Source organism: Hippoglossus stenolepis, chromosome 19, assembly GCF_022539355.2.
Source record: "Hippoglossus stenolepis isolate QCI-W04-F060 chromosome 19, HSTE1.2, whole genome shotgun sequence".
NCBI lineage: Eukaryota > Metazoa > Chordata > Actinopteri > Pleuronectiformes > Pleuronectidae > Hippoglossus > Hippoglossus stenolepis.
Window position 1 is genome coordinate 7,505,259 of NC_061501.1, and position 12,161 is coordinate 7,517,419.

The following is a 12,161-nucleotide window of genomic DNA, read 5'->3' on the forward strand; positions in this document are numbered from 1 at the left end:
TTGAACTATATTCAGCAAATTCATGTTTTCAAACACACTAAGGTACATTAACCTGAAACAATGAAATCATAAATGTATGTCCCACCTTGTTTTTCTTAAAGGTGAATACTGTTTAAGACATGAGCATTTTAATGGTTACCATGGAGCTCATAACAAATATTTAACAGGATTTTATTGATGCTCCTTCTTTCTATTATTATGGGGAGATACATCCTTTTTGAATGGAGCTCTTTAGCCATCTGGTGGTGTCTGTGTGCTACTTCATAATAATACAAAGTCTAATTATGTAAGTCACAGTCATTAAACACACTGCTGTTTTAGAAGAAGCATGAATCCATGTAGAGCATGTTTTTGTGCTATAATTCCAATTGCTCTAATTTCTATCTCTGTGGCAGTAGTTTGATTATTGAGTGAAACACTAAGAGGAGCTTTCTACAGCCACAATCCCCCACTGTACTGTTTCTCCACTGAATAATAAGTCTGTGCTGCAGCTGTGTTTCCATCTTATTCTCCTCTGTGCCGTCAGCAGCTCAAAGCAGCAGCACTGCAGAGTATTACTATACAAGAGCCGAGCAGCAAAGGTTTGAACTCCTCCTCTTTTCGTGCCGAAACATGAAAAGGAACACCGCTTTCATTTTGTGGTTTGGAAAGTGCCTTCGTGAGGTACAGTTTTAATTACAGTTACTCCCTCACAGTGCAGGGATCCACTCTCTGTTTTTCTCTTTTAAGTCTAGTGAGTCACTTCCTAATCACTTTTTGAGCTCCAGTAAAACCCAGGAAACACAGAATAGCCGTGCAGTCAAAACCCATTTATTCCTTATTCCACTCATGTGGCATGGAGAATAAAGAAACTAAAACACTACGAAAAAACTGTATTCTTGAAGATCCAGGTAAAGGGATCGCTTCACTCATCGTGTGATTTCTGCACGAATGAAACAAAAAAAATATTATATGAGTACAAGTCGTAGTTCTCCGTTAAATTGAGAATCTTGCTGCATCATTACGGACCTTAGCTCCAGGGTCACGGCTCTTTGCTCTCAGCTTGTTGACCTGCGACTCTGCGATGTCGGCCCTCTCCTCTGACTCCTCCAGCTCATGTTGTACTTTACGCACCTTCCCAATATTTGTGTTGCATTGTTCTTCCTAAGAAAAGAAAAAAAAAACATAATAAAAATCAAGAATGGCATGGGAAACTAGTTAAAGTTTAACTGTAACTCATTAAGACCAATATTTTATGAAAGAAAGTTGTAGTATTTTAGCTCACAGTCTCCTCTGCAGCTCGCTTATACATCTTGACTTTCAGTTGAAGTTTATCCACCAGGTCCTGCAGACGGCTCAGGTTGTTTCTGTCCTCCTCGGTCTGTTTAATACAGCACATAAATGATCAAGAAATGTCTTTGCTGAATTGCCATCACAGATATTGTTGTGCACGTAGAGATTACCTGGTAGGTGAGCTCTTTGATGCGTCTTTCATATTTGCGAATACCTTTCACGGCTGCTTTTCCTTTGCTCCAGGTCCACCTCGTTTTCCAGCTCTCGCACCTAAAAACAGAACATGCTGATGCAGCTTTTACATGTTTGTTCAAGACAGAAAGTCCCGTACATTTGTGATTTTTATAAGATAAAAGATATATTATTAAGATATAACATTTTAAACCACTTTTTCCATCAGAAACTAGAGTCAAAATACACATCAAATAATTTTTCCTCAAACATGTTATGTCATTTTAGGTTAAGATTTATCACATTATTGTATGTTCAAGTTCTATTTCTCCAGTAAGTTTAGGTTTTAATTACTTTTGATGCTATAAAACAGGGTGAACCCTCATGATTGACAGCTGAGACTGGCTCATGATTGGTCAAGCATGCGTATTGGCAGGACCTTGCTACTGTGGCTCCATACCCCGATCGCTACTACGCAAACTCTGGCTCCAAATACACGTTGTCTCAGCTTTCATATCAGGGATATTTTTGCTTCATTTCTGGATGGTGGGATCACAACACCATATCCACCTCTTAACTCTTCATCACTTACTCTCACTTACACTTACGCTTCTTGCCACCTTTCATGGCTATTTGCTCAGCTTCATCCAGACGGTGCTGCAGGTCCTTGATGGTTTGCTCCATGTTCTTCTTCATGAGCTCCAGGTGAGCGCTGGTGTCCTGCTCCTTCTTCAGCTCCTCTGCCATCATAGCAGTGTCAGTGATTGCCTTCTTCGCCTTCTCCTCTGCATTTCGGCACTCCTGCACTGCCTCCTCCACCTCGTTCTGAAGCTGGGTGGTGTCTCCCTCCTGCTTCTTCTTTTGGTTCAGCAGGCTGGTGTTCTGTAGGGAGGGTATCAGGAACATTCGTATGTAGTGTGGACTGACAGATGATGATACATTGATTACAAATGGCATACCTGGGAGTGCAGCAGCTGGACCCGCTCACTGACATCCAGCAGTTCCTGCTCTGCCAGTTTTCGCACTCTGGTTTAATGACCTTAAGACCTCCTCAAGAAGCAGACAAGCCCTGTTGACTTTAACAACTTTGAAGTCGGAATGTGGAAAAAACATGGACGCTGTGAACACAATGTATTGAAGAGTGTTTAAACAACAACTTGACACCTCTTGTCCGTATTTGCTTAAGGAAAAGCAGAGAGCGTTGGTCGCCGGTTTATTAAAAATGTATTAATATTGAAAGCGTCACATTTGACACTGCACTTCCAAGGGCCCTTAATACACAAATACAAGACAAATGTGAAGATTGCAAGATGAACGGTTCGAGACAATGCGTTTCACATACAGACACAAATTTCTGGAATAAGGGTAGATAGATGAACAGAAACAATGGGAATCTGGAATAACTCAATATCAATAGATCATTTTAAACAAGAAATTGATCCACAAAAACACAAATGACATCATGCTGTTAAGATTGGAGTTCAATGGAGAGACCAGATACAAAACCACCACAAACCAGAGAGTTGTTGGTTCGTGTATTTTATTTAAAGCACAATAATCAATGGGGCTGGGGTCAGTTCACACTGCCCAAACTGATGCCGGCTCCAGGCACAAGGAAACAGGACTGTTATTTAACTTCCAATGCGTTTGCCTCCAGCTGTTTGTCATAAAGACAGACAATGAAACCCACCTAGACAAGTTCCAGTGTGAAACAAGAGTCTGCTTGAAAGAAACGTACAATACAGCTGTATATTAATAGTGGGCATTTGGAGTAAAAGGAAAACTTTTGTTTATATCTACTAATAATACACTGAGGACACTGCTTCAATTCATGTTCATAAATACTCTATTTATAGGCTGTGGGGTGTGAATAAAAGGCCGCCACATGCTCCCTAACACAATGTCTTAAAGCACAGAGGACAGAGAGGTGGTTATGGCTCATTGTTCCCTCGCTTCTGTCCTTGAGCTGTGACCACATGACGTCGGTAAAGCCTCCACAAGTGTCTTTGGCACAGAGAGGCAGATCTCAAAGGCACAGTGACACATGATATCAAACATACTGACACCGAACATGAAACCACACCCTTGCTATGGATCCCTCAGAACATCAGATTCACACTTTGACCATGCTCCTAACTCATCCTCAGTAACCAAGGAGAGTATTGTATTAGAAATCACTATATTCTTTACAATCTTTGCCCTTTGACCTGCACGTCCAAGGACAGGACAAGATAAGATGACCTGAACTGCTTACCAACACCAAAATATAGTTTTTTTACTGTGTTGATAACACAAGTCAATAATGTGTGAACCAACTAACGGGTATAAATCACTGATGTTCTTCACTTTCTTCACCTGACGTGCTGTGAGTCCATCTGCAGGTGCTGAATTAAACCTCAGACATCTCAGTGCTCTTTATTCAACAGAAATAGCGACCACAAACGTTAAGTTGTTGTCAGGATCTCTCGTGGTAGAGGACAAACGGGCTGCTCCTTTTTTACACCATGTTTTTATAGAATTTAATACTTATTCCCTGACAGATGTTTGTAAGTGATAACGATTTTTCCAGGCTATTGTTGCCTGCAGCACTGTGAATGGTTGTGTGTGTGTGTGTGTGTGTGTGTGTGTGTGTGTGTGTGTGTGTGTGTGTGTGTGTGTGTGTGTGTGTGTGTGTGTGTGTGTGTGTGTGTGTGTGTGTGTGTGTGTGTAAAATTAAAGCAGAAAAATAGTGGTACTTCTGCTGAGAGGTTGATTATTATTATTATTAATTGGCAGAGAGCATAAAGAGGAAGTTCTATAAAATCAGATATGATAGTAATACTAATGACAGGAACTATAATAATAAAATGTTATTGTTATATTAACAATCCAACCACTAAGACCCCTAAAGAATAATTTAGAGGAAAAAATAAATTAAATTAAATCAAAAAGATAATATAAAGAGAAAAGACGAAAAAGAAAAGTGTATTAATATTTATCCCTGTCTTGTAACTTTTCTTTTATATATATATATATATATATATATATATGTGTGTATGTACTTTTATTATTTTACTTGAGTCAAGAGGTTGAATCAGTACTTGAGCTGTTTTTGACAAAAGTGCTCTACTTGAGTAAAGAATGTGTTTTACTTCTGTGTACGTCCGCCTCTGCAAACAACTAAAGATTTATCCCCTGACTCGCTGAACACTATTTCCTCCTCCTTAAGTGAAGTGAGGAAATGGAAGGCGTCTGCAGTCAACACCGGGATCATTGCAGCCATTTCTGCGCCGTGCAAAGTGTAAGGCCGTCTACAAAGTGATAAGTGCTCTCAGACATTCAGCAGGAGGAGAGAGAATCTGCTCCTCCATGACCTCTGTGTTGCAAACAAGAGCCTTTCAACACTCGAGGCTCCTCACTTCAGGTCCTGACCCCGAGGAGTCGATTTAGCCCTCACTAACACATATAGGAGATTATCAGCTGTTATATGGAGAACTGCTCACCTAATTTGCCTGTCTGCTACATGTGAGCAGCCTGTTTTCACTCATCCTCTACTGACAACAGTCTGAAGAGCACATCGATCAGACTAATAGTGAATATCCCTTTCACTTTTGAAAGTCTTTCGCACTAGTTTGATGATGAATTGCTTAACACCAGCAGATGTTAGCTACCACCAGTTGACGTCAGGGACATGTCATCAGTTGTGTACCTTAGCGCCACTGGGTGATTCAGCCTTTATAAGACAGCCTCTGCTAAGGAAGGCCCACCACAGGCTGATCAGACCTGGGTGTGTGTCCCAAACATCTTGGGGCCCACTTGGGATCCTTCCTCCTGACCTAGAGCTGGTAGCTGCAGCGGTCTGCAGTCCGTCATGTCTTCTGTTTCTTTTATGGTCTGTTCGCAGGGCTTTTCCATGGATACCAAGCTTTTTGAGCAACTTGATGGTGGTTACTGCAGCCTCTTCCTCTCATTACCTTCTTCAACAGCACCATCCCACAGTTCTGTTAATTCTACTAAGTAGAAGACATGCAGGGTGTTGGACCAGAGCAGCAGGTCTGGTCTTTCTACATATTCTATGGTCTAGACCAAAGGGAGTTGTGTCAGTGACACAGCTGGAATTACAGCCATAGTGTCGTGTTTTCGCTTTTACAGTATTATTTGATAAGAGTGTAGACAAGCAAGTCATGTAAGATATTTCAAGCTGGCTCCCGAAACATGACAAACAGTTGTCATGTAAATAACAAGGTGCTGAGCTCAGCTCCACTGTAATAAAACTCAACAGAGCTGTCAGTGTGATGTGCTTCAGGGAAAGTGCGGCCTCCCTCCGCACAGTTAACACATGACCCAGTGACTGGAGGAAGTATACCACCTGTTTACCGTCTCATATCTCAGCTTCCACAGCTCCACACCTTGTATCCACAGCGCCGCTCGGACCTTCAGGGCTAATCTGTGTCGAGGTTCTTACTGTCAACTGTCTTATAGTTGGTATGCTGCGGTGGTATGTTCGTCATGAAGACAGACTGGAGCAGGTGGATATGAGGAATGTGACAGGTGCATGGATGTATAGGTGAAGACTTGTGAAGATGATTTTACACCACACTTTCTGTATGCTTGATAAGAATAACACTTAATTAAGACAACTTGTAATAGTCTTAAAACTTGTGCAGTTCTAAACCTGCCTGTTTGTAATTTGCTGTGTTAATGCTCTGGAGCTACTTCAGAATGTTTCCTTGTCATTAGTGAGTCCTCCTCAAACAGTTCTGCAATATACTGTCACTTTTTATTGTTTGTGTGCAGAGGTTTTTATAAAGTCGATGTTGCAGAGTGAAGTTAGAAAACTCTGTGTTTATCCTACCTGGTTTATCTGTAGTGAAGATTTTAAAGACAATGTTTTTTATAAAATGAAACCGACTTCGCTTCATAACTGTTTGTGAATTATTGAATGATTTGCTGAACCGCTGTTGTTTTTTCAGAGGAAGTTCACAACTTTTCAAAATAAAAGCTCTGTTATTCAGCTCAATATTAAGTATCACAGCAGTGATTTTGACCCCGTGGTTTGAAACAGATATGTTTTGGTATTCACCTGTCGCTTCATTGCATCTGTGGTTCCCCTTTGACTTTGCTCACCATATTAACCTCTCTTGATATTTTTGCTTTACACTTGACATCCAACTGTCCACACCAAGTGACCATGTTAAAAGAAGAGATGCTTTCCATCAAGTGTTAACAGAGGAACCTACGAATAAATGGACACACTCCTTTCGTGCTTTCTACAACGTATTCTACATTGAAATTTCCCAACACAAAACATCCTCACACACAGACACACACAGACCAGTTAGAGTGACCTCTGACGCTCTGAGGTTTAACGAAGAGCTCCGATTTTTTTCTCTGCGTGTTTTACATGTTTTACTGTCTAAGGAGAGTGACATGTTACGAGCTGCTAATTGTGAATCCTGAGGAAGAATTATCTTTGGGATCTTGACAACCTCATCAATTCCCATTGCCATTCTTCACCGTGACAATGAGACGTTAGCGCCGCCCGTCTCTGCTGCTGGTGGCTGTCTCCTTCCTGTCGTCCTTGAGGACAAAGATAACTCGCTGACACTGAGCGTCGGTCTTTGATTTAGGTGGTGGAGAGCTCGACGAGGTATATTTGGATCTGTAGGTTGAATAGAAACACATGATTAGAGACTGTTTATCTGATCACTGCCATGATTCTTTACAGCACAAATACAGAGCAAATAGAAATATATTCATTTATAGTTCATAATGTGATTTTGGTCAAGAGCAACATTTCTAGTCTTATTCATTCCCCTCAGATCTGTAAGGTGTTACACTTACAGATGTAAGCGTCTTCAGTGTCACATGTCATGAAAACCTTTAAGAGGATTGTCCCACAGCACCTCGGGCCCAAAGAATGGTCAAATTGCACATGAACACAACTCTGATCCCATCTCTATATTGCCTTTTTTTTTTTAAATAGCCTTGTGTATATATAGAATTATCCCTACTTTTGTATATATTTCTATATTTACTCATATTTTTTTGTCTAACTATATTTTCCACTTGAGCTGTTACTTTCTTTATTATCATCGACCTTCAGAGCCGAAGAGCCCCTGTTCTCCACCATTTTAGACCCCCAGTTCCAAACCCACTAAGAGAAGTAAACTGAACATCTAGTATTCATTCTAACATCATCAAGGCAGAATATGAATTCCAGCACTCTATGATAGACAAATAAATACACTGGTGGCATAGTGAACAGCTTTAAGTAGCACTCTATATCTCCAGTGAGATTTCCATGGCTGTGCCCAAACGAAGGTCAACAAAAGCTCTTCAAGTTTATGTTTCCTTGAAAAACCTCACAAAATCTGTATAAAGTCTGTATAGATATAGATATCAGTGTCTGTATATTTTGATTTGCATGTGTGCAGGCATACAGCTGTTTTTGATGAATGTTAATTATGTAGGGTTATGGCTGTGTTAACTTAATAAATGTTTATATTGATAAAAAAAATCTATATCCACAAACATTTTATAGAAGAGAAGAAAATTTGATATATATATATATATATATATATGTTGTTTTAATAATGTTGGCAGCTTTGATAGAGTTTGACATATGCATACCTGGAGAACCATGAGAACCAAACTGGTGGTGCATGCACAGGCCTAAACTGTGGTTCCATGACTCTTGCATGTGTACATCTGGAACGGTTCTGCAGGAGGATGTTTCTCACTTTCTTCTGCTGCTGTGTCATTTGTGAATTTCCTCTACGGAGGATAAATAAAGGTACATCTTATCTTATCTTATCCTAAATACATCAACATATGCAAGAAATACATTTTTTTATCGTTTTATTTGGTGCGATACTATCATTGTGATGACATTATTTTTTATGATGTTTTGTAATCAAATTGTAAATCCCTCCATTATCTTTGTTGTATATTTAAGCAGCAGTGATGTTGAAGATGATGATGAAGGAATCTCCGCGGACACCGTTCTTGCTTGTATAATAAGGTTTATTACACAGAAGTTACAGGTCAGGACAGGTACCTAGGTATACCTGGAGACATTCTCAGCCAATGCCGAAGTCTGTCTCCCCGGTGTCGGACAAGCATTCATATAGGGAAGTTTGTTTACGCCCAAAACTTGAGATAAAATGACGTCACACATAGGGGCCTCTAATTAAAGACATGCTTCGTACATAAAAATGGAAACCCCTCCATCGAACAGGTCAAAGAGCATTCTCCGAGGGAGAGAACTAACAAGTAACATATGGAATAATAATTAGGAAATCTGAGAGTCCAGAAACGAGGGCCCCCTAGCTTTAAACCTGTCATTATGTTTTACACCCATGTCAAAACGATCTACGTTAGCTGAATATACCACACCTTGACAGTCCTCACAGCAGGTGAAGAAGGTAAAGTCAGCACAGTTGCTGGGGGATGTTGGCGCCGCTGACTTCTTCCACCTCCTTCACAACCCCACAAAGCGGCGGAGTCTCTTACAGAATGAAGCCTTCTTTGGTTTCTCTGTCTTCTCAGGCAGCCCCGTCTCCTTGGGTTTGGGATCAGGGAGAACATTGGAGAGAGACTCGTCCTCAGTGAGCTCAGTGCTGGAAACATCAGGTATATATCTTTGGAAGACCTCATCATAAGTAGCGCTGAGCTTCTCCAGCTTTTCTAGGAGAACATTCTTCTTCTTCTTCTTCTCCTCCCGGAGCTCGGTGTTGAACTTCTTCTGGTTGGTTGTATGACTCTGGCAGACCTCGTGATTAGAAGATTTGGGATTCTCCAGCTCTTCTTGTAGATCGTTCTTCTTCCTCTTCTCCTCCTGGAGCTCGGTGTTGAACTTCTCCCGGTTGGTTGTATAACTTTGGCAGACTTCGTGATAAGAAGCTTTGAGCTTCTCCAGCTCTTCTTGGAGATCGTTCTTCTTCCTCTTCTCCTCCTGGAGCTCGGTGTTGAACTTCTCCCGGTTGGTTGTATAACTTTGGCAGACTTCGTGATAAGAAGCTTTGAGCTTCTCCAGCTCTTCTTGGAGATCGTTCTTCTTCCTCTTCTCCTCCTGGAGCTCGGTGTTGAACTTCTCCTGGTTGCTTATGTGACTTTGGCAGACCTCGTGATTAAAAGCTTTGAGCTTCTCCAGCTCTTCTTGGAGATCGTTCTTCTTCTTCTTCTTCTCCTCCTGGAGTTCGCTGTTGAACTTCTCTTGGTTGGTTGTATGACTTTGGCAGACTTCAGTGTTAACCCCCTGACTCTCACCACAGACCTCAGTATAGAACTGAGTTTTCAGCTCCTCCATCTCTTGCTGCAAAAGGGTTTCCTGCTCAGAAGCGTTTTGCTGCATCAGTCTCATTTCTTCCATCTGCCGACGGAGAGAGTCCTGCTCATCCCTCAGGGATTTCATCAGGAGCTCATCCTGTAACACTCTCTCGTCATGGAAGCTTATTTGCATCACAAGCTCATGCTGGTAGTGGTCAACCTTCAGCCCGGCAGTGAGAACATCAGCTTCATAGCTTTCGCTCATATAACGGTAAGAAGCTCTGAGCTTCCCTAGCATTTGTTGGAGAGAGTTGTTCTTCGTCTTCTCCTCCTGAAGCTCGGTGTTGAACTTCTCCTGATTGGTTGCATGACTTTGGTAGAATTCACCAAAGGAAGCTATGAGGTTCTCCATCTCTTCTACGAGAAGCTTGTTTTTATCCTTCTCCAGCTGAACCTCATTGTTAAACTTCTCCTGGTTGATGATGTGTGCCACCTTCAGCTCCTCGTAATCTTTCTGAAGGTCTTTTTTCTTCTTCCTCTTGATGGTGTTGTTTACCTGAGAGGCGATCTTTGTGGCGCTGAGGGCTTCTGCATTGCTGTACTTTTGTAACATCTCCAGCTCTTGCTTTGTTTCCTTTCCTCTGTTAATGAACATTTCCTTTAGCTTTTTCTGTCGAACCAGCTCTTGTTTGTGCTCCTCCAACTCTTGGCCCAGTTGGATCCTCCAGTGGTACTCTGTACTAAGGTAGACCCTCTCTTTGGCCAGCAGGTCTATGAGGTAGCTTATTTGTTGAGACATACAAATAGAGTTCTGCTGAATCAAACCTAGGGTTTGACTAGTCCCCACGTTTAGGTGAAAAACACCTTCCATCACTGGTTTAATCTATTTAGTTTGAAATAGAAAGTTACAATTATTCTGAACAGATTTCTGCGTCAGTAGAAGTTTTCCCTCTCTCACAGTGGGGTGTCACTTTCTGAAATCGATGTCACATTATCCTTTGTACGGATGGTATATCCCCTTCCTCTTATTGTTGCTATATATTAGAGACCTAATGAAGACATTTAAGATCAAAGAGCATGAGCCTTTGATATAGAACATTGAACATGTCTTTAATCTTTAACATTAAACGTCTTTGATTTTAAACAGTCCTTTTCTTTTAAATGTATTTTTGGGGCTTTTTATAACCTTTATTTATTCATTTGTATAGGACAGAGGCTTAGTTGTGAAAGGGGGACAGAGAGAGAGTGGGGGAGGACATGCATAAATGGCCGCGGGTTGGAATCTAACCCGGGCGTCTGCGGGTTGAAGGCTTTCCTCTTTGGGGCAGCAGCTCTACAAGTTAGGCTATACGCCGCCCCAAACAGTCCTCTTCTTCTGGAACATTCCATTTATTCCTTGATTTTTTTATTTTTGCATGTTTACTTTCAATATATTTCATAATCATATTTCATCACAAAATGCAAAAATCGAGATTAATAATCGTGGATTCCACCAGTCCCCTAAATGTATTATTATTCTCATCAAGATCCATGAATTATTTTCTGTGAAATCAGTGAAAATGTAAAAGAAATCTTTTGTCGCACATTGTTTAAGACAGTGAAATAAAACTGTGAATCCACAATTACTGCTGGTTGGAAAAGTCTAAAATTCCATTATCTGAATTTAAAGTCTTAAATACGTTAAAATATTACATACAAAGTATTAATTATGTTTAGCTATGTCTGAATTATTTTAATGTTCATAGATATATTTGCCAATATATTGGTATTGGATTTTTTACTCCCCACTATCAACATTGGCATCTGCACCACAAGTCCACATAGGACGGGCTCTCAGGTTTTAGTTTTTGCGGATAGGACGGAGCAGGTATATGAGTCAGTTCGGGCCCAAACCTAAACCTAAATCCAACCCTAACCTTAAAACCAATTCTTAACCTTCAAACAGTCCCTTGAATTTGTGAGGAACAGCCAAAATGTCCTCACAATGATGGTATCGGACCAAAATTTGGCCTCAAAACTAGCGTGCGACACGGCTCCGTCATATCTCTGTTTTTCAAATAATCTGTTTTCTCTCTATTCTTTTGACAATAATTCATTGACAGAAAAACCCATCAATGATATGAATTTCTTTAATTTATCATCTAGAGTAGCAGGGCTAGGAGGTCAGAAATCATGTCTTGCCTCTTTTGGTCCCCATGAGGTCCACTGGTCCTGACAAGGTTAGTGTTTATGCTGGAAAAGGTCTTGAATAGGAAACAAAAACCAATACACAAACAAGCACACGTACACACACACACACACACCATCTGCTGGGGGTTTTAAAGATAATATTTACTCCAGTGTTACCATATAGGACACATTTTTGAAAAATAATTAGAGAAATGATAGAGTCACACAACTAGTTTTCTATTTTGAAATTATATAGAATGATTCTCGATCACTGTTATATTTGTAAACAACACACATAC

The 12,161-nt window shown here is 40.6% G+C and overlaps 1 pseudogene; it reads right to left on the bottom strand.

Moving 5' to 3' along the window:
• Nucleotides 1-904: 904 nt before the first annotated feature.
• Nucleotides 905-10,492, bottom strand: LOC118098912 (annotated as a pseudogene).
• Between the last annotated feature and the right edge of the window lie 1,669 nt (nucleotides 10,493-12,161).